Raw genomic sequence first — 23,462 nt, 5'->3', positions numbered from 1 at the left:
TCTTTCTGCTGAGGAGACTAAGGTTTTTTGGAGTACAAGGAGAGCTACTACAGACCTTTTTTGACTCTCTGGTGGCCTCAGCCATCTTCTATGGTGTGGTCTGCTGGTGTGGCAGCATCTCTATTGCAGACAGGAAGAGACTTGACAAGCTGACCAGGAAGGCCAGCTCAGTCCTGGGGATTCCCCTGGACATTGTACAGGAGGTGGGAGAAAGGAGGATGGTAGCTAAACTATAATCATTGCTGCAGAATGACTTCCACCCCCTGTATGAAACAGTTTCCTCTATGAACATCTCCTTCAGTGACAGACTGTTACATCCTAAGTGTCTGAAGAAGTGATACAGAAGGTCTTTTCTCCCTGCTGCTATTAGACAGTGAACTAGTTACCAAAAATGTTCAATACACTAATTTAAAAGTGTACAATATTATCCATGTATGTGCAATATTACCAATTTGCAATATGTTTGGAAGCTTAACTACTTGGATGTTTCTTTTTCTTTTGTATTTATACACTGTACTGTAAATATTTTACTATGTCTCTCTCTCTCTATATATATATTTTTTTATACATTTGCACACACACACATATCTCTACAGTGTGGGACGATTAAAGGTATATCTTATCTTAAATTGTTTTCTTCTTCTTCGTGTTCCGCCACTTTTCCAATGTCTACAAACGAACTTTTAGAGTAGCTGTAAACGGTCAACCACTCACTGATTATTAAATATTCACATGATGTAAAATACAGTGGCCACCCTTTTCTATTGCTCAGTGGTCCAGTTTTGATGTTTACCATTTGTAAGTACTTTTAGCAATAGATAGGAGTCAGCAGGGAAACTTTGAATGGTCTGCAAGGGGATGCACTATGATCTGATCTTTTTTAGCATCTACACCTGACAGGATAGCCTTTGCATAAAAAAGCGTTGGGCACCAATCACCCTGATCATCCATCCATCCATCCATCTATCTATCTATCTATCTATCTATCTATCTATCTATCTATCTATCTATCTATCTATCTATCTATCTATCTATCTATCTATCTATCTATCTATCTATCTATCTATCATCATCATCATCATCATCATCATCATCATCATCATCAATTTTCTGTAGTTTTCCACATCTCCACTATTAAATACACGATAGCGGAAGCTGATTGGCTGTCCTCAGTGTCAATCACAAGATAACTGTCCAATCCTAACACAGAATTCACTTCCGTCCCAACTCGAATGGGTTAATAAAATCCTGCCCTCTGATTGGCCAGAAAGACTTGCGTTGAGTCTCGTGTTTTCTCGCGGTGTTTGTCAGTGTGTTCCGCTTCTTCTGCAACGCTACAGTGGAGTGTGTTCACTCCGGTGTTGTTGGCTGAAGCAGAACGGACGCCGCGTCTCTCTCTCGCTCCCTCTTCCTCTGTGTGTCCCAGTGAAGCGTTCCTGCCTGCCGCTTTCTGACCCTCATTCACCCGCGTGGAGCCGTGACACGGTGCGAGGAGCCAAACCAGGGTGAGTGAAAGCAGCAGGGCGTAGTGGAGAGCTTTTGGAGCGTTTAGTGTGGAGTGTAATGCTAACGTGTCGACTGTGTGTGTGTGTGTGTGTGTGTGTGTGTGTGTGTGTGTGTGTGTGTGTGTGTGTGTGTGTGTGTGTGGGGCTTCGGATGGAAAATGCACTAGAATGGGATAAAAGTGGAGGTGGTTTTCATGCATGCCGCGTGCAGGACTTTGCCCTTGTGCACCGGTGAAGGCTGCAGAGAAGTTGCCATGAGATAAACTTCTCAACTTGTGTACAAACTCCATCAGCAATGCAACAGATGCAGGGAAATCCATTAAAGTGCAGCGAGATGATTTGTACATGGTGCACGGTTTCATCTTTATTTTGCTGCTTGGCTATCAAATCATGTCCCTACCATGCACGAGCCCAAGGAACTAGTTCTCGTGCATGGGCTCGTGCATTTGCAAACCTCCTTAAATATGCAGCTGAAAAGAAAAAGGATGTCATGCACATGATTTCTGCAGATATATACTCGATGTGAGCTAAATTACTTGATCTGTATCCATGATGCCATCGTGTTTACCCTTGTTCCTCCATATTTCACAGTATGTACAACATGTGATTTTGATCACATGACTATCACATGCATGGACTCAACAGCTTGAGTCAACAGAGTGGTCATGTCCAGGCGTCGAAGATTCGCATGGGAGTTTTCATGCTCTCCATGTGCATCTGAAATTTTCAGTGTCCTTGGACAGTCATTTGTTATAGAAAGATTGGCTCTCCAAATCTGCAGTTGTGTGTGTGTGTGTGTGTGTGTGTGTGTGTGTGTGAGATTGTGTCTTGCGATGGGTAAAATCCTCAGCACCCTGTCCAGAATCCCCCCCTCTTGTTCCCACGAGTTCCCCCAGGACAGGCTCTACTCAGTGACCCAGTGTAGGAAGTTTAGATGATGGATGGATGAATGCTGTGCATTGTAAATGCTTTCAGCGCTTGCATTTGGTTTGTTTGTAGTGACAGATCGTAGAAATGAACGAGCACATACTTGACCGTCTTTATAAAATTTCTGTAAAACCTTTTGTCGGTGACCGTCTATAACTTGGCCGTCATTAGACGAAGTAGAACGTAGGGTGGGAAATTGGTGCTCTGATAGATATGTGTTTTTGTTAGCTGTGTGTGTTTTTATTTATTTATTTTTATCTTACTGTACACTTTCCCATATTTGGTTGGAATGATATACATGCGTGTAAATGTGTGTTTGTAAATCAATGTATTTGTATGAGTGAGAGAGAGCGAGAGTGTGTGTAAATATTTGTGTATATGTAGTAGTATATAAGTGAGCCATCTGATCTCACACCGTGACATTGTACACCAGTGTGTTGGCTGTCGCTCTAATAAAATGCTTTCCCCCATAAAAGCACAGATATTAATAAAGCTTGTCCTTCAGATACGATATTTCCCATTGCTGAATTTCAGAATTAACAGTAGGACCCTCTATTTGTCACCGATATCTTCGATCTCTTCGAGATTTTTGTGTGCTTTTTTTATTTAACATGGAAGGTTGATATGGTGGTCAGTTCTCTACCTCAAATTACGTTTAAACTGTATTACGCTCTTATGTTAGTGTTTCCCAGGCGAACTGTTCATGCAAATGCTGCAAAACACTGCATTACTGTGCAAGAACAAGTACAATTCGTTCCCTCTATGTATTTTCTTTCGAGATTATATGACGAGATGATTTGTCCTAAATGAGGAGTAAAGGTCGATCGGGTGTACGTCGTACAAGCAGCAAATATTTAAATGCCTCGCCCTCATTAAGAAAGGAAAATCGTCGCCGAACCTCTTCCTTTCTGCAGCTGTAACGTAACCTGCTCTGCATCACGATCAGACCATTTCACATCGAGTTTGGCACGTTGTCATCTCTGTGAATGAATTATTACAGCTGCTTGCCATCCAGATCCACTTTAAAAACACGGCTGCTCCAAGATGACAACTGATATCGGTTTAAAGGGATTTAAAGACCTGGTTTAGTTTCATTAATTTCATTAATGTCTGTAATGATTGTAGATTATAAAAACAATCCTGTTTTGTCTTTGCACCACACAGACGAGCTGGAGAAAGACGATCAAGAAAATCGTTAAAGTGAACTAAGATGTAGTCCTGTGCTGCCGAAAAAGCCGTGTTGAGGTTGTGTTGGTGTTCATGATTCACCTCTGAGCCCTGAAAAAATTCTCTCTTACAGCTTTGAAATATTTCTGGGCTAGAAGGCGTTTATTACAATGCTCGATATAAACGTGTGTAGTATTATCATTATGGTTACCGTAATTTCCGGACTATTAAGTGCACCCAAATATAAGCCTGAATTAAGCACTGAATTTGACAAAGATTTTTATTTTGAACATAAATAAGCCGCACCTGTCTATAAGCCGCAGGTGTCTACACTGAAACTAATGAACTTTACACAGGCTTTAATGAAAGACAGTGTCCCTTACACGGCTTGTATCTAAAGAGTAGCCTACCAAGAAAGTCATTGTTCACTGTCTTCCTCCTTCCTTTCACAAACAATTTTTCTCAGGAGTTTATCTTTTGGCATCGTCGTGCGTTTAAAAATCACCATCGGTGAAGCTTTTCTCCCGATGCCGTGCAGCTCAGAACACAGGTGAAGTGCGTTTTTTTCATGCCCGGTTGTTTTCAGCGTGACGAATGATTCGCATTTCCTGTTGACAGTCCGAGTGAGTGGCAGGTCAAACATCAGAGGAACATCATCCATATTTATGATGTGGTGCGGCCCGATTCAGTGGGAGCGCATCTGATTTATTATAAAGAGTTTCATTGGTTCACCCGAACCCGTTAAGCAATTTCATTGGTCTAATGTTATGGGGATCAGTTTTTTGTCTTGAAGCTTTTAAAACCGGGAAAAACCCAGGAAAAATCCATAAATTAGCCGCTTTGTTGTTTAAGCTGCGTGGTTCAAAGCGTGGGGAAAAAGTAGCGTCTTATAGTCTGAAAAATAAGGTACCTTTTTTGGGGAATATTTGTGTTGGATTTTTTTGGAGGATCCAAGAGGTGATGCTGTACATTTTGATTACATTTTCCAGCTTGGGCAAGTTTTCAGGATACAGAGTCTTTGGAGAGGAATGTATTGAATTTATTTCACAGATACTCAGGAGGGTTAAATGTAGCTCTTAATGGATAAAAATGTCATTCTTTTAACTGATAGAGATTGCCCTTTTGCTGTTGGGTGAGAGCAATAAAACGTGTGACATGCTGTTGGAGGTAAACGTCTACATCAGAAATAAAATATTTTTTGAGTATTTCAAACAGATTAAAACTGTATTTCTGGAATCCACCATCTAATAGCTAATCTATATATAAAAAAAAAATAAAAACCAGAGTGCTGGATGATGTCATATAATGTTATTTACAATGTATTAAAAATGATGCCAGACTACACCAATTAAAAAAGCACAAATGACATAATTATAAACCAATTGGAATTTTACCTTTCTGTCAAATATTTTTTTCTTGCATTTTTTGTTTTTTATATTTTATTTGTTTGTGTATTTATTTATTTATTTTTTCATGCGACACTTGTATTGCTGGCAGTTATGTATTATGCAGATCTCTTCAAAAATTCAAGATTTTATTCATATCCTCAGCCTCTCCGTTTGTAAGTTATTGCTTAGTGGTGCTACTGAGAAACCGTGCTCTGTAATTGTAAAACACGGACCATCTCACAGCAAGGACCTGATAGGATATTCAGTTTTCTTCATTAGATAATTTATTCTTTGGAGACGTTTAAAGCTTTTGAACTATCGATTGTTGCAGGCTCATTCATAAACATAATCCAGGCACATCTTAAAAAAAAAAAATCTTCAGAGATCAATAAGTACAAGTTTGTTTTCTTTTTTCTTTTTTTTTTAACAATTTTTCAGCAGGTCTCAAAAGTTGCTTCACATCCATTTTCTGAACTAGAGCTTACTAAAGCTCGCTAGAGCTCTGCGCATTCCTCAATTGTGTAAGATGTTTTCTCCGTTTCTCTTTTGTTTTCAGAGAGCATCAGTATGTATCTTGAAGGACGAAGGAAGACATAATCGTAGAATAGACCAAAAAAGCTTTCAAGCCACCACCTTTTCATAATAATTATAAAAATAAAAAAAAACGCAGGCAGTTATGTAACGACGCTGAATTTCTCTAAACCACTGGTTCCCACACTCTGATTTAATAAGTGACGTGTTGACAGCTGCGCTTCTCTGAATGCATAATGCATTGTGCTTCATCTGACTCATTCCTGTGCTCTGGAGTGGACACATTGGAATCTTAATCACATAGCATAGCACAATGTGCTTAATGGAAAGAACAGTTCATCCAAAAATAACTTAAACCGTCTCTCTCTCTCTCCCCCCGCAGTGACAATGCCAGAACTGTGTGTTTTAGTTTTGCGTTGAAGCGAAGATGCGAGTGACACTAACGAATAAAGGAAATTTATAGCGTGCAGTTTAGAACAGTGTACAGGCTCTGAGTAAATCTGCACATGTTACTGGAACGTGTATGCAGATCTAATTGGATGTGTGTGTTGTGGTGGTTTGGGAAAACCCATCAGATGTGGGAAGGATTCTGAAAAATTCCGTGTGTGTGTGTGTGTGTGTGTGTGTGTGTGTGTGTGTGTGTGTGTGTGTGTGTGTGTGTGTGTGTGTGTGTGTGTGTGTGTGTGTGTGTGTGTGTGTGTGTGTGTGTGTGTGTGTGGGGTAAGGTATGTATGGTAAGTTCATGCTACATGGACAAGTGTGGAACTTTGTATTAAATTCTCAGTTTTTCTGTTCATCTGGAGTTTAATAAAGGAGAAATGGTGCTCGAATTTGCATACATAACATTTAGCAAGTGTCTTTATCCAGAGTGCCTTAAAATCATCATATTTATACAACTTTCCACTTCTAATTACCAGTGAAAACAGTTTTTTCTGTTTATAGCATCCAGAAATGTTATTAGAACAAAACTTAGATTTAAAGGTGACTTTTATCGAGGCCGCGATCTTGAATTATTATGCCATTCTGGTCTCTTTTACAGTAATTGTAGTGGTGCCGAGCCGCATAATTTTTTTTTGTCTCCGAACCGATTGTTTCCTTTTATCATGTGATGCGTTGCTGCTTCTGCTCCGCTGTCTTGTGACAGAAACAGATGGTCAGCGCAGGCTGTTCCTCCTCAGCCGCTGAAGACCAAATCCTCTTTTTCCCACTTCCTAGAGTCTCTATAGAGGTGCCTGGGGGTTAATTAGCTCTAAATATATCTGCACGTACTGCAGCTCGGTTATAAAATCCACCCAGAAACCTCCTGACTGTTCGGCGGTCATTTGTGGCTAATCTGAAGTTTGTGACTTAGGAGCTTCAGCCTGGGGGTTAATTGCTGCTTGTAAAAGCAGCGACGCTCTCCACTGTTTCAGCTGATTTATTATGTTTTTTGAATTTCTGAATGAATTCGAGCAGGAAACTACACTAGTTTGGAATAATTTAACTGGGACGTTTTTTGGCACGGAGAATATGCGAGTAATCCAGCCAGAGGATCTTTATAGAATTTGGAGACTATCCCAGGAATATCTGCGAAACGGGAATACACACAGGATGGAACACCCGTCCATCGCTGGGCAGCATGTGTGTATATTGTGTTTATTCATCCTTCTCTCCTCTCGAGGGACAGTTTGATGTAACTAATCCATCCAACGGCATGTTTTCGCTGTGAGGTGGGAGGACACCAGAGATCCCAGGATCGAAACGGGGTCTCTGGAGATGTTTCCCCACCACCATTCCACCCATCCAGGATGTTGTAGTCTATTTCTCTCCTATCTAATGCATTTGTTCTCCGTGCGAAATGACCTGTACTCGTCCGCATTGTACAGCTGTCTTTTTTTATTTTTATTTTTTTTTAAATGTGTCATTAAACGGCGCACTCGCTTAAGATAAACCTTTCCGTAATGCAGCAATATCGGTCTCCTTTATCAGCCTTTATTACTGCGGTGCAGCTCCATGGAGCAATTTGATTTAAAAGATATTCCGCAGTGCTTGTCGTGGATGCAGGTGCTCTGGGATTTTCGAGGTTCTGATTTTTATCTGTCTCGAACTCGGCTCACTGCGAGTAAGCAAGGAGACAGGAAGGAGACTAAACTGGCCTGCAGCCATCGATTGCAATGAAATGCCACAGGTGCCACAGGCACCGCTATAATCATTATCCTATCCACATGTTTATTCTAATATGAGAAATGATACATATAATCCGCCTGCACATAAACAGTGCGCACGATGTTATTTGGAGAGCCGTCAAGCGCAGACGTGAAACCTTTACCCACCCGTAGTCAGTTCATGAGGCTTTGTTGCTGTGCTGTCCTTCAGAGGTTTCTGTTTGTTTCTATTCCTGTTCCGTTGCTTCTCTACATTTTTGACTCAATATAAGGGGATGTTGTGTGCTATTCCCAGCACCGTATCTCAAAGCCAAGGCTTCCTGTGGGCACTAATAATGGTCAAACGCGGGAAGTCGGTATCGCCCAGCTCTCAGCTTGACACTTCCTGGAGCCGTCAGACGCAGAATCCGCTCTGGTAATTTGGAGCACTTGGATGCCCTCGATGAGCGTCGAGCCAGCCAAAGAGCAGCGCCGCCCGGCCCTCGGCCAACTCGCGGCTAATCCACTGCCACCACTATTCCGTCTCGACATAGCGGTGTTTAAAGAAAACACGAAGGAGAACTCTCTTGTTCCTAGCGGGGACACAAAGCACTATGAATGTAAAGGGCGCTAATGGATTTCAGGCGTCCGAGATCAATAAAACCTGGAGACAGCGTGGGTTTATGGCGTCCTTGTAATCAATATGCGGGCTGTGTTGAAGGTTTTTTTGGAAACACGGAACCAGTGGTTTTTTTTTTTTTTTTTTGGTTGATTGCTGCGTCTCACATCAACAATGTGGGTTTTATTCAAAAAACTAAAAAAAATTGTTGTGGGTTTTATTCAAAAAACTTAAAAAATTGTTGTTAAAAAAATGTGTAATATGGATCCGCTTGTTTTTATGGAGATCTCCAAAGGTGACTTTAGCAATGTTGTATTGGATGTCATATTTACCTGCACACACTTGCGTACAAAGCCTTTTGTTTATTTGTTTATCTGAGTAGACAGGATTTATTTTTTCTTTCTTTCAGGAAAGATTTCAGATGAGGAACTTGTTTGAGGCTTATTTGTACACATCTCTGTAGCTCAATGATTTAAGATGCTCCTGATGGAAACCTACGTGTAGCTCATATTTTCCTTGCTCTTGATTGAACATTTAACAAGAACACAATAGATTTTTACCGCTGTTCCACGACGGGTTTGTTTTCTGCAAATATGCTTAAAGGAAAGCAGTATATCCGATTGCTTTCTCCTTTTTATTGTCATTATTTCTAAATTGTTAGATTTGCCACTTATTATTTTTGGGGTTTTTTTTAGGACTTTTTTATTGCTTATTATAGAAATTACCATAGTTAAAATTTTATCTGAAAGTAAGGTCCCTACATGTCCAGTTGAGAGATTGGTTGGCTTAAAGGGGGTAGGAAAGGGTTCAGTTTGTAGAAAGTTGGCGTGGCTTATTTACCGAAATGCTGAATATTGTTCAACAGTCATGTCCTGTTTTTATTGTGGGCAGGGAAGAAATCTGCTGTTTTAGTGTATTTGAGTTATAACTTGCACTAAAATGCTACTTTGTTAATTTTGTCCTTCAATCTGCTTCAAGTTTAACTACTGTGTGTGTGTGTGTGTATGTGTGTTGTTTCAAGTTGGACGGGAGTCAAGATGCAAAGAAAGCATAATGTTCTGGTCTAGAGAGGGTTTGTTGTGGGATTGTTTATACCAAGGATCTAAAATCCATAAACTTCAGTACCGGGCTCCCACAGATGTCGCTTTACTGCCCGTTTTCGAGTGTGTATCGGTGTCTCTGGCTGGTGATCTAAGACTCTGAACACAGAGCTCTTTCTGTTTTGTGCCGTGGCCCTGGGCGCTGCTTTCTGAGGGCTCCTGGGTAATTCTCATGAACCTCTGAGTAATGTCAAGATCTAACTAGTTCAACCCGAATTATTTATTTTTTTTCTCCAAGTGCAGTCTTTGTTTCTACGTGAAAACCCTGTTATAATTAAATACAACTTTATATGAATAGTCTTTAAAATGTCACAGAGAGTAAGTGACTCATTCGGAATATAGATACATGACTTGATTATTTCGCTATAATGACATGACTTTTACATTTTGTTTTATTATAATCCAGTATGTGTATAAAGTGCTACAAGTATTTGTATAACAGTTTCATCAAACGTTAAAAAGGCCATGTAGAGTCGCTATTGAATATTATTGTTTTATGAATCAGTGTATTAAATCTTAATGAAGTCACTTATAATTGAGTGTTATCAATGGGAAATGGGTCAGGAGCTGCTTTCTAGCAGAGGCAGGTACCAAACTCTGTGGGATGGTGGATTGTAGGTGATAGCCGAAGATTTGTGATGTTCTCATTACCTGTTTGTCTTCTGGATTTTCCCAAATTGTGTGGCGCAGTTGAATAAAAGAATTCAGCCTGGCGCATGCAAAGGTGTTTTTTTTTTTTTTTTTTCCCTTTTCTGGAGAATGGGTTTTAAGTTTATTTATTTTTTATTTTTTAACAAGGTCACCTTTTCCTTTTGCTTATAGTTTTTAAGCTTTCAATACTACTGCCAGTACGTGGCTAGACTTTCTGTAGTCTGAACTACTTTTTTATTTATTTATTTATTTATTTATTTATTTATTATAATAATTCTGGATACAGCTGATTGGTTGTGTTGAATAGCACGTGCAAAGTGAGCCAGAAAAAAGTGCATGTTAAAGTTTTAAAAGAGTGCGATCAAAATTTAAAAGCAAATGCATTATGTGTTATTTAATATAATTCATTTTAACGTCACTGTACAGCGTGTAAGAGTACCATCCTGTAGGCATGATTAAATGGTGCTAAGACTGTTTTTATTAGAGTTGATTCCTGGAATTATCTGCAAAAATCGATACTGATAGTTTTTCCGGCTTTCGGTCCGCAACCACGTGCTGTTGGTTTTTAGATGTGAGGCCATATGTGGTTCTTTCTCAAATTGCTTCCTCAAAATTGACGGTGTAGAATGTCTTTGGATGCAGAAGCATTACAGTTTCCCTTTTCTAGAACTAGGAGACCCAAACCTGTTCCAGCATGACAATCCCCCTAGATTTACAGCCAGCTCCATGAAGATATAATTTGAATCGGTTGTAAGGAAAGATCTTGAGTGGCCTGCTATAAAACTCTGACCTCATCTCTAGTGAACAGCTTTGGGAACGCTGACTGCACCCCCAGGCTTCCTCACCCTACATTAGTACCTGACTTTACTACTGAATGAGCACAAACCTCCACAAGCACACTCTAGAATTTCCAGAAGATTGGAGGTTATTATAATGGCATATGGGGACCAAATGTGGAATTGGAAATTCAGAAAGCACATATAAATCTTATCGTCAGGTGTCCACAACCTTGCGTCCTTTTATTGTATCGGGGCGAACTTTTCTTCGAAAAGTCTCCTCAGACACCATGTTGTCCTCCTTGAAATTTGTGAGAAATTTCCAACCTGCTGTGAAAGTTGAAAGGACATTTGTGAAGGAGGCCTCGCTTTACTCACCGTGCCGATCCACTTCATTCCGAGTGTTTTTTTTTTTTTTAGTTCATTCAGTGTCCTTTTTTTTTTTTTTTTTTTTTTTTTTTGTTACTTTTTTTTTTTTGGTTCCTTTGCGAGAAAATCGATGTCATGCTCTGCTTACACATGGTTATGAAGTCCATGGGGTTCCTTGCTGCTTAGCCTGTGGGGGATTATTTGTCCTGGCGGTTGAATCCTTCTGTGTTAACTCAAGGGCATGCCCCAACACACTCGAGAAAAAAACCCAACTCCTATTCTATGCTGCTTGCCCTGACAGTCAAACAATCATAACAGTGATTTTCGGATTTTCACTCCATCATCAACGTTTTTTTATCCTTCACCCTAATCTGATCTTGCGGTTGTTATTTGGCAACGTAGTGACCAGCCAGACTTTTTCTCCGTGTGCCAGCTTTGTGAAGCAGCCAGAGTGATGGTGGTGATTAGACTTCCCAGACTTTGGTTCTCAGGAAGAAGTGGGCTACTCTCACAAACCTGCTGTGCTCCCTGCTGCCCAATAAACTGCCAGGCTTTTGACATGACTGTTGGACGTGTCTCACCCCACCTGCTCTCATCTGGTGTCCAGCTGAGATCAGGTCTGGGAGTGTTTGGATCAAACCCAAACTCTTTCTACTTGCATTTCTTACAGTTCTGTAAGTTCTTTTTAGAGGATAGATATTTTAAGCAAATTGCTGTTTCACATTTTTATGGTGTTATTCACTGAAGGATTTTTGTTTGTCAGTTCCTGTGGGTTTTTCTTTCTTTTTTTTCTTGAGACTAGACTTCTTTAATTAGAGCATGCATCGAATGAAGCTTAGTTATCCAAAAAAATAAAAGAAGAGGCCTGGCTTTTCATCCCCAGATAAATTAAAGACAAGAGAAGAGTTTTTCCTGTTGCTTTTTTTTTTTTTTTTTTTTTTTATATATATATATATATATATATATATACATATATATATATATATATAAGTCTTTATTAATTATAACCGGGTCATTCATTTTTAGAGTCGTAAATAATCTAATAAAAATTAGGATTAGAATTGATTATACATAAAAACATTTCATCCAGGATGAATAAAGTGTACATTGATCTATCTAGTAGGGCTGAGTGATATGGCCATATCATATCATGCTACCTTTCTGAAGTCACAGGGCCATGATATGTTTGACCTATTTAAAATCCTATTTCAATTTCTTTTTTCAACAAAAAGAAGTCTCTTTACAAAAGATAAATGTTGGCATTTAATTAATGTCTTGTCATAACAGTGAAAGCATCAGCTCTTGACCTTTTTTTTCTCATTATGGATTAGTAGATGGGAACATGACAAGCTGTTGTATTGATGGCTGCAGCTGCTGGCCTTTGCCTTGACCCATCCCTTGTCTGTGCTTGTTTGAGGCAATTATTGAAACCCTTCTCTGCTCCCCAAGATCAGGATCTGGATCAGAAAAATTACATTTTGTTTTATAAAAATGTATTTATCTTGTCCCCAGACAATATTTCATACACATACATTAAGATGAGTTCTAAAGAAAATTTGACAGCAGGTCACCTTGAGCAGGACAGGAACAGCGGAAACTCGAGAAGTTTGCTGTTTCAAGTCAACGAGCTCCTGATATAATTGCAGCTAAAAAAATGTATGTAAATTGGTTTTAATTAATTATTTAATTAAGAAGTAGCACATATTTATTAGTTTCCTTTTGTAGGAAATGAATAGCAGCCTGATGTAATGATTTTATCCACCTAATGTTGAGCTTCGTCTTATAACACACTGTCAAAGTTTTATTTCTCATATGCCACAGCAATTATTGTTAATAATAATAATCATACTGTTCCGCATCATACTGTTTATAAGGTTTCACTAATTTCTTATCACTTACTAATCTCCCAACAGGCAGTCGTTTCCTGCGTTTTTTTCTTTTTAATGAAGCACCCCAAAAAAGCCCATAGTTGACCATGTTATGGAGAACTGACTGGAGGTCTTAACCGGAGGTCTTAAAGACCTGTGGTGGAAAAATCATACTGACTATTTACTAAGAACTTCATTATAATCCATGTTTAAAAAATCCTGTTAATTATTAATTGGTTATATAAAAATGACATTATTGTTACATCAAACATGCATGTCTGTTATCATTGAAAATAAAATTTTCTGCTTTTTTTATTTTACGTTGTCCCGTGCAGCAAATCCTGCATTCCTATGAACTCCACATTTTAGGGAGTAAAGGCAACGTATCAACATGAATTTCAGGCTTCTTGCTGCATTTGCCATGCTTGACACTAATGCTTTATCTTTTCAAAGCTGCATTGTTGAAACACTCTTCTCTGTCTTTTATGGAAGCGAAAATCCCTCTCAAGACTCAGACTTGAGCCTCGTTCCTCTTCTGTCTTGCTTGGTGAGCTTTTTCAGCTTTGAATGCAAAGGCTTTGTCTTGGCTGTTTGCATTGGCACAATTAAACATGACTCAATTCCACATGGTCTGTGTGGGTTTCCTCTGGATTCTTTTTTTTTTTTTTTTTTTTTTCCTCCTCCCTCCCACCGGCTAATCTAAAATGCCTTTAGGTGTGAATGAAGTTGGTTGAACATACACTAAAGCCATGATACAAGACGTCCCCTAAGGCACAGCTTCAAGATGATTCCGATCCAAAGGATTTAATTTTCTCTCGTTAAGTTGCTTATCATCAGTCAGTATATTGTATTGTAATAAAAAATATACAAGTATTCGTACCGAAATTTTTGGCAATCCTTTTTATGTGCGGAACCAAGTTCAAATCCGAGTTCCCTCAGAAACGTATTAAGTGCCGGACCGCAAGTTTGTTTGCTCTCCACCTTCGCAACTTGCTCCGTACCGGAAATAAGATTTATTTTGCGCATGCATGAAAACGCTACAAAATTCTTTAGCACTTAATGTCCAGCTTCAAGAATTTCTTTTAAAAGGAGAAAATCCTGACAATTCCACATATCAAGAGAGTAAATGAATGAAGGATGGAAGCAACAGAGGTGGCAAAAGTACACACATCCTTCACTTAAGTAGAAGTACAGATACTCATGTTTAAAAAAGACTGGTAAAAGTTGAAGTACTGACTATACTTTTTTTTACTCGCGTTAAAGTAAAGAGGTTTGAGCTCTGACATGTACTTAAGTAAAAAGTAGCCATAACGACTACCTGTTTTATCAGGTGTAGTTTTATTTATAAAGTTTTTATATAGTTTTATTAGGGCTGTCAATCGATTGAAATATTTAATCGCGCTGTTCTAAATGTACCTTGAATTAATATTTTTTTAATACTCTAATGAACATGCCCATGGACAAATATTGATATTGACTTTATGCAAATGAATGGTTATTATTTGTGAAACCATACTCAACATAGACCATGCAGACAAAATATTCTTGTAAATGTTTTTAACGGTGTTTTTAATTATGTAAATTATCAGGACACCGAACAGAACCTTTGTTTCCACACCTCATTAAAAATGGTTAAACAGAAATGCACGCTGCATTCATAGGACGTTAATAAAACCAGTGCCATTAAAATGAATTAGCATTTTGACAGCCTTAAATAAATAAATATATATATATATAAAATATATAAATAAAAACGAATAAAACATTTTGTTTCCCAAAAAAATTTATCCAGTCTGAACAGCCACCATGTAGATCACAAGCAGAGAAAAGATGATGATGATCATGTGATCAGAAATGGCTCTGTTGTCAGTCATGTTTACGTCACTGACTCCCTCTGTCTCATCCACATTAACTCCATACTTCTTGTTGCCGTCTGACTGCAAATTGTTTGCTTCAAAAACTAGTGCACATCTGTGGTGTGTGAGAGCCAGGAAATGATACACCAGTGGTAGATTGAAAAAGCTACAGAATGACAGGAAATAGGCTGATGGTCTGAAAACGGTGCAATGAGAAGGAGAAAAAATTGACACGTCACCAAATAGATCAAAACTAAAGTAATGAGCTGTTTTTAAAATGAAAGAAGTAGAAAGTATATATATTTGTGTAAATATTTTACGAGTAAAAGTAAAAAGTTGTCAGAAAAATAAATGAAGTAAAGTACTGATACCAAAAAAAAATCTACTTCAGTAACAAAGGATTTATAATTCATTACTTCCCACATCTGGGAAGGAAAGAAGACGTTTGTTTAAGTATGCTGAATTAAGTAGATCATATCGTTTCAAAAATTAAATATTAAATGTGAAACAGATACTTACTTGCACATCTGTTTTAACCAAATTCAGTCTAACAAATGTAAACTATTTAATCTATTTAATTTGTCAATTTAATTAATGACTCAATTTAATTACTATAATAAGTGTATTGCATTAATTATTATTTTTTATAAAATATGATTTTAAAATTATTTTTTTTTTTTAACCATATTTTTGTTTTACAAACTATTTTAAATGTTATATACACACTTCTAATAAAAAACTAAAATTATATGTATGTAATGTATGTATGTGTATATATGTATATACATTGGGGCAAAAATCATAGGTACACCAACTATGAGAGACAAAACAATATCCCGAAAATCACATTGTCTGATTTTTAAAGAATTTATTTGCAAATTATTGTGGAAAATAAGTATTTGGTCACCTACAAAAAAGCAAGATTTCTGGCTCTCACAGACCTGTAACTTCTTCTTTAAGAGGCTTCTTTGTCCTCCACTTGTTACCTGTATTAATGGCACCTCTTTGAACTCGTTATCAGTATAAAAGACACCTGTCCACAACCTCAAACAGTCAGACTCCAAACTCCACTATGGCCAAGACCAAAGAGCTGTCAAAGGACACCAGAAACAAAATTGTAGACCTGCACCAGGCTGGGAAGACTGAATCTGCAATAGGTAAGCAGCTTGGTGTGAATAAATCAACTGTGGGAGCAATTATTAGAAAATGGAAGACATACAAGACAAGACCACTGATAATCTCCCTCGATCTGGGGCTCCACGCAAGATCTCACCCCGTGGGGCCAAAATGATCATATATATGAAAAAGACAACATATGACTGGAAAAGTCAGTTGGCCCAATACTTTTGTCCATATAGTGTAGACTTGAGATTTGATGTTTAGCAGCATTAGTTTTTAGCCTCAGAATTCTATTTCTTTTGATTCACAAGACTTTGTCACAAATCACTCTTGTTATTGCACTAAATACTACTGAGTAAAACTTGAGCACATTCATTGTTGAAAAGAGTTTTTATTTGCATTTTTTTTCTTCATAGAGAGAGAAATATCCCCAAACTTTACCTCATGCATGATTTAGCACTCAAGTTCAGCATCATTTTTTCATTTTACGCTCCATTTCCTGCCACTTTAATAGATTTATAATGGTTCCTAACGTGACTGTTCTTTCTGTTTGTGTTTGCACCTATGTGTTCGAGCTTCCATTTCTTTCCCTTCACCGCCTCTCTGCCTCCAGACCGCAGATGCTGAAATCTCTCAACCATGTGAGGATGTACAGACCCTTATTGATTGCAGAGTGCACGTTGTGCCCAAAGGACGGGACCCAGTTATAGTCTGCGAATGCTTTTGAAGTTTTCCGATTCATGGTTCATTGTTATTTCTGACACACTGGTGATGGACAAACCCCTAGCTGTGTACAAGGGTATCATCAGAAGCCTTCCACAAGCGCTCTGCTTTATGTCACCGTTCAAATCCGAGCAGCCGGAGAATCACGCTCGCAGCTGTGCAAGATGATCCGAGCACGCACTGATTCTTAGGTGTGATTTAGCCTTTAGTCGTAATTCAGCACTGTGACCAAAGGGATTCGTTCCTTCCTATTTTATTTCTTTCTGCATCACGAAAGAGGGTCCTGGAAGGCCAATTCTACTTTTGTTACTTACTGTACTGATTCTTTTTTAGACCTCCGACTTGATTTATACACGCTCTCTCTTGGATTTCTTTGAATGTAGAGCAATTTTTGTAGGCTTTCAGACACGTTTAAAAGTCTGTGCTACATGCATATTACTTTAAATTGGCTTGAATTTTCTTTTTGCAAGAGGAAATTGAAAGAAATGAGGTGTATCTGTGTCGAGTTACTGCACTTTCCCTCTCTTGCTTTCTTTCCACGAGCTGAATGAATGAGGTGTGTTTAAGAAACGTTCTGCTATTCGTTTGAAGTATTAACTACACGAGATATATTAAAGGGCTTTGAACTGTCAGTTTTTTTTCTTTCCGGTTTGTTTTTCCATTAAGTCTAAATGCTAATGTACAACAAAATGAATATAAATGTAAATCTTTATTGACTTTTAAGTCATGTCATTAAACAAAATGCGGGCAGGGGAAGTTTAGTAGTTAATGCATTGGGCTTCTGGTCAGACTCTCCTGCTGTGGTGTGTCAATTAGATAAAAGCGTCAGTCCAGAGAGGTACAAGTATAGTAAATGCGAATATTAATACCTTACCCCACATTCCCTGCACTTTTAAAAGGATAAGAGTGGCTTTTAAGTCGTCTTGTCGTTTCTGATTTTGTGAGCTTCTCTCCTGTTCGGCATGGAAACAGGCACCAGCATTTACAGTGGAAGCATGTGCAATTTTGGGTCAGAACAATTGTGAATTAAAATGTCACTCAGAGGAAAGCAAATTCGCTGAAGGACAAAGGATGCAGGGTGTCAAAAGAAATCCATCTGCATTTAAAAACAAGAAGGTGGAACTGCGATCGCTTTGGTTCGTCTGAAAAGTAGCACTGTTCATGCTCTGTTCAAACAGTTGGGGCTTCTCTTTCCCAAATCTGGTCCCTTGTCAATTTCCATCTGTCAGCTTTCCCTGATCGTACAACATCAATGCATTTTCTTTGGCACGTGTGAAAGCCGACAGCACATCATTTTGGACTGTACACTCCGTGTACAAATGCTATCTGCCCTCTTCAACATACATGAGCTCACAGGTGACTATGATTGGATAATGTTGCTCTGATTGACAGAGGAGAATATGCCAATACAAATTTCATTTGTATTGATTTTGCATCATTGATATTGGTAAATCAGTCAGTTTTCTTGCATCGTCATATAAAAAGAGAGTGTATTTCTTTGTATGCGATCCAACTCCTGCAGTTCTTGTCCAATGGCTAAAAGAAAGCCACACTTTAGATCTGCATTTAGAGTTGCTGAGTAATCAGAGGAAGCAGGTGAACGTTACTTTGCGTGGGTCCTGAATTTAGACGTTCTTTTATAAATAGCAGAAAATAATCTAATTAACATGGATTCCGCACCTCAGGTCAGAAGACTGCATGGGTCGGGGTGTAAAACGTTTTTGCTTTTGAAAACGATAACTATTATGCTGCCTGCTACGTTAGATTTTAATGTCAAGCTCAGAATGCTTTATATTTTTTTGCTGGTCTTAATGGACAATTCTGTGGAAGCTTTACTCCCCTACATGTCGTAATCTAGTGAGTCAGAAGGCCTGGAAAAGATTTAGTAAAGGAAAAACATGGGGGTGATAGAGAGCAGTGGACTAATAAGTCATTTCATAATCTTTTTTTTTTTTTTTTTTTTCGGAAGCAGGATATTTTTTTCTTTTGCCTCTATTCAAGCCTGCCTGAAACCTCTTACTGAACTATCAAATCGATGCCTAATAAGACATGTAAAAGACACATTATGTAATAATAAGTATATTATGTAATAATCAAATTTCAGACAATTTTAAATGTGTTTGGAAGATTTGGCATAACCATCACCATTGAACTCTGCATACCTGAGCGTCAACACGGCCTACCTGAGCATTTTTCACTTATTGTTTGAGAACTAATCTAATGTCATTTCATTATTTCAGGAGGAATAATTATGTAGGGCTGCCAAGCTCTGAATAAATTATAAAGTGGGATTTCAAGTGAAATGAAGATATCAAAGAGTGTGCAATTTGAGAAACTCTGTGTCTTATTAACTCCATAAAACTTCTTGCTGCACTTTTTTCTGTTCCATTTTTATAGATTTTTGGAATAAAAAATCAGAAAAGCTTGTTTTTTTTTTCTTCATTTTTATTTTCGGGGGGGCTGAGGATTTTCATCACATTTTCAGGAATCGCATTATGATGTTTCAAGAACGGTTGATTGAATGTTTGTTGTATATGGAATTATCCGTAGGTGCATATACATGCGAACAATCAGAATGATGGCTGAATCAGACTGAAAAGCCTTTATGTAAACATGTCAATAAGTCTCATTGATGTAAACTCAAAGGAAACTTCAGTTGGATTGAAAAGAGTTGTTTAGATCAGAAATCATCTAGGAAATAAAAAAAATAAATTACCCATGTAAATGTTGAATCAGACCAATATTTAGAGTTCATATACTTTCTGTAATATGGTTCACTGGTGGTCTAGTGGTTAGGATGCGGCGTTCTCACCGCTGCGGGCCGAGTTTGATTCCCGGTCAGGGAACCAACCCCAGTTATTAAAGTTTCACAAGCCAGTGCACTCTTAGTGCCGGTCCCAAGCTCGGATAAATGGCGAGGGTTGCGTTAGGAAGGACATCCAGCGTAAAAACGTGCCAAATCGAACATGCGGATCATGAATACGGATGATCCACTGTGGCGACCCCTAATGGGAGAAGCTGAAAGAAAGGGTTTTTTTTTTATTTTATTTTTTTATATACTTTCTGTAATACTGGCATCCTTGGTTAATATGAGCAAAGAAGGGTGAAAATGTATTGTTTTTTTGTTCTTTTGTTTAAAAAAAAAAAATCACACAAATGCTCTTTAGAAAAATATCTTTAAGTATTTGTGTCCCAGTTATTGGCACCTCTGAAGTCAATACTTGGTGTTACTTCCTTTTGTCAACTTCGAGTTTTCTTCTATAATGCCTGATGAGTTTGGAGAATGCATGGCAAGGATTCTGAGACCAAAAAAAAATTTTTTATCCGTTTTGCCCTTTCATTCCTCTGTTTACTTGTTGTATAGGTGGAATTTAGAGAACACTGATTTAATAAAAAAAATCATAGATATTTTTCTTATGGGTTCAATTTCAAAAAGTTGAACATCTGCTAGCATTAAAAGTTGCCTTTTAATTATTTTTTCTTTTTTTTTATCTTATTCAACAATTCTAGTTCCCAAACTAGAAACATCTTTCAAATTCTTGATAACTAACATACATTTCTCAGAACAGTTATTCCCGAGAGACCTTCTTGTCATGTTTCTTCCACAAAAAATGGAAATAAAATAAAATTTCTCGAGTGCCCTTCAGGAGTAGTCTGTAGTGTGTCCTCCCCGGGTGCTGCTCAATCATTTGTGTTTAATTCCCTGTCTCTTCTGTCACACAATGGGCCATTTCCCAACAACCTTTGTGTTTCTGCAGCTCTTCAGACTCGTAAAGAGCTTTGAGGTCACAGGCACCACCATTTGTCATTAAATCCACACAAAAACGTCTGCCAGGTCTAGACTGTTCTTGAAGTTTTCTTTTTTTCCTCTCTTTCATGATGCCACTTGTCTACTGGGCAACTGCAATTGGCAAACTGAATAGCACAGCAATGTAGACTGCTAGTGATCATCTCATGCCTGTGGGTTTTTTTTAGGGGGGAGTTAACGCTGGTTCGGCTTGTTATTGGTTAGATTGTAGTTCAGGAGATATACAGGCAAAGGTTTGTGGACCCCTGACCATACGATTCGTATGAGCCTTTTTTTTAAATCCTATTCAATTCATTCTTATTTGTATTGCGCGTTTAACAATGAACATTGTCTCTAAGCAGCTATACACAGATAATGTGGTGATAAAAACGAATATGTACTTTATAAGTGTAGGTTTGTTCCTAATGAGTAAACCGGTGGCGATTGTGGCAATGGCTGAGATGGCAGAAGGAAAAAACCCTGAGAGGAACCAGACTCAAGAGGGAACATTATCCTCATCTGGGTTGCACCGAATGTCCATTATTACAGATAAACATTGATGCAGGGTACAGTGATAGTGATCAGAACCAAACTGTAGTCCTGAGTCAGTGTAGCAGACTGTTAACATTAAATACAATCCAAATCCATTCCACACTTAGTTCTCATTTGCTGTTACAGTGAGGAAAATAAGTATTTGAACACCCTGCTATTTTGCAAGTTCTCCCACTTAGAAATCATGGAGGGGTCTGAAATTGTCATCGTAGGTGCATGTCCACTGTAAGAGACATAATCAACAAAAAAAATCCCGAAATCACAATATATGATTTTTAAACTATTTGTATGATACAGCTGCAAATAAGTATTTAAACACCTGTCTATCAGCTAGAATTCTGACCCTCAAAGACCTGTTAGTCTGCCTTTAAAATGTCCACCTCCACTACATTTATTATCCTAAATTAGATGCACCTGTTTGAGGTCGTTAGCTGCATAAAGACACCTGTCCACCCCATACAATCAGTAGGAATAAAACTACTAACATGGCCAAGACCAAAAAGCTGTCCAAAGACACTAGAGACAAAATTGTACACCTCCACAAGGCTGGAAAGGGCTATGGGGAAATTGCCAAGCAGCTTGGTGAAAAAAGGTCCACTGTTGGAGCAATCATTAGAAAATGGAAGAAGCTAAACATGACTGTCAATCTCCCTCGGACTGGGGCTCCATGCAAGCTCTCACCTCATGGGGTCTCAATGATCCTAAGGAAGGTGAGAAATCAGCCCAGAACTACACGGGAGGAGCTGGTCAATGACCTGAAAAGAGCTGGGACCACCGTTTCCAAGGTTACTGTTGGTAATACACTAAGATGATGAATTTGGATGATCCAGAGGAGTCATAGGAGAAAGTCATGTGGTCAGATGAGACCAAAATAGCTTTTGGGTCATAATTCCACTAAACGTGTTTGGAGGAAGAAGAATGATGAGTACCATCCCAAGAACACCATCCCTTCTGTGAAGCATGGGGGGGGGGTAGCATCATGCTTTGGGGGTGTTTTTCTGCACATGGGACAGGGCGACTGCACTGTATTAAGGAGAGGATGACCGGGGCCGTGTATTGTGAGATTTTGGTGAACAACCTCCTTCCCTCAGTTAGAGCATTGAAGATGGGTCGAGGCTGGGTCTTCCAACATGACATTGAGCCGAAGCACACAGCCAGGATAACCAAGGAGTGGCTCTGTAAGAAGCATATCAAGTTTCTGCCGTGGCCTAGCCAGTCTCCAGACCTAAACCCAATAGAGAATCTTTGGAGGGAGCTCAAACTCCGTGTTTCTCAGCGACAGGCCAGAAACCTGACTGATCTAGAGAAGATCTGTGTGGAGGAGTGGGCCAAAATCCCTCCTGCAGTGTGTGCAATCCTGGTGAAAAACTACAGGAAATGTTTGACCTCTGTAATTGCAAACAAAGGCTACTGTACCAAATATTAACATTTGACTTTCTTAGGTGTTCAAATACTTATTTGCAGCTGTATCATACAAATAAATAGTTAAAAAATCATACATTGTGATTTCTGGATTTTTTTTTTTTTTAGATTATGTCTCTCACAGTGGACATGCACCTACGATGACAATTTCAGACTCCTCCATCATTTCTAAGTGGGAGAACTTGCAAAATAGCAGGGTGTTCAAATACTTATTTTCCTCACTGTATAATAACCTCGACTCCTCAGGGATGATGTTCCACTAGACTTTGGAGGCTGCTTGTGAAGGTTTGTGCTTTAAGTCAGGCTATAGGTTTTTGTCTCTTAGTTCAAGTGAAGTGAAAATTTATCATTTAATCATCATCATTTAATGCACATACAATTGTTTACACCTTTATGGTTGCAGTTTGGGGAAGAACCACATATGATGTGTAAATGATGTTGGGCAGATATGCTTTTGTTTAATTTAGCTAAAAATGTTATTAATTTCCTCAGTGCTTTATTTCCTGTGCGTCAGTAGCGCTTGATGCTGCGCCGCTGTTCCGCATTACAGGATTAACACATTCGTCTTTGCGGATTTTTTTTTTAGACATTTTTTTCTATTTGAACAGATCATTTTTGCTGCCTTCATTGTAAAGGAAAGAGTTGTCAAGAAAACATGGTTTTTAGGACCTCTCTTGCTGACAGGTTAGAAATAAAAACTGTCAGGGGACGAGAGCTTTGGTCCTCAGCTGTTTTTGCCCCTTTTTTTTTTTTTTTTTTATAATTTTAAATTTTATTTTTTTATTATTTAAAAAAAAATTCTTTACCCACACACAAATGGATGGCTATACCAAGTGTTCATTCAGATTTTTCTGTTCTGCCTTGCACATGCCTTGAGGTTTGAATGGATGTCTGGAGTTAAAGTTTTTCCTGAAAAATTGTGCTGTGTTCTACAACATGTGATGGTTCATGAGAAATATCGAACTGCCAATCATGTGGC

General features: G+C 38.4%; 1 protein-coding gene and 1 long non-coding RNA gene across 3 annotated transcripts in view; both read left to right on the top strand.

The window, feature by feature from the left end:
- The first annotated feature begins 1,306 nt into the window (after positions 1–1,306).
- glceb (glucuronic acid epimerase b) overlaps positions 1,307–23,462 on the top strand; it is a 73,408-nt gene continuing 51,252 nt past the window's right edge. Inside the window, exon 1 of one of the 2 annotated variants that reach the window (XM_083549978.1) lies at positions 1,307–1,505. The gene's annotated coding sequence lies outside the window, so the exon portion shown is untranslated. The remainder of the gene's footprint in view (positions 1,506–23,462) is intronic. The other variant, XM_083549980.1, reaches the window with a different exon arrangement.
- Positions 15,735–19,751, top strand: LOC310730721. Its single transcript, XR_014534929.1, has 2 exons — positions 15,735–19,494; positions 19,601–19,751. It is a non-coding gene; the product is annotated as an uncharacterized lncRNA (long non-coding RNA).

This window comes from Silurus aristotelis (assembly GCF_946808225.1).
Source record: "Silurus aristotelis genome assembly, chromosome: 9".
Lineage (NCBI taxonomy): Eukaryota > Metazoa > Chordata > Actinopteri > Siluriformes > Siluridae > Silurus > Silurus aristotelis.
Note: the sequence above shows the minus strand (reverse complement) of the source record. Positions and strands in the feature narration are given on the sequence as shown.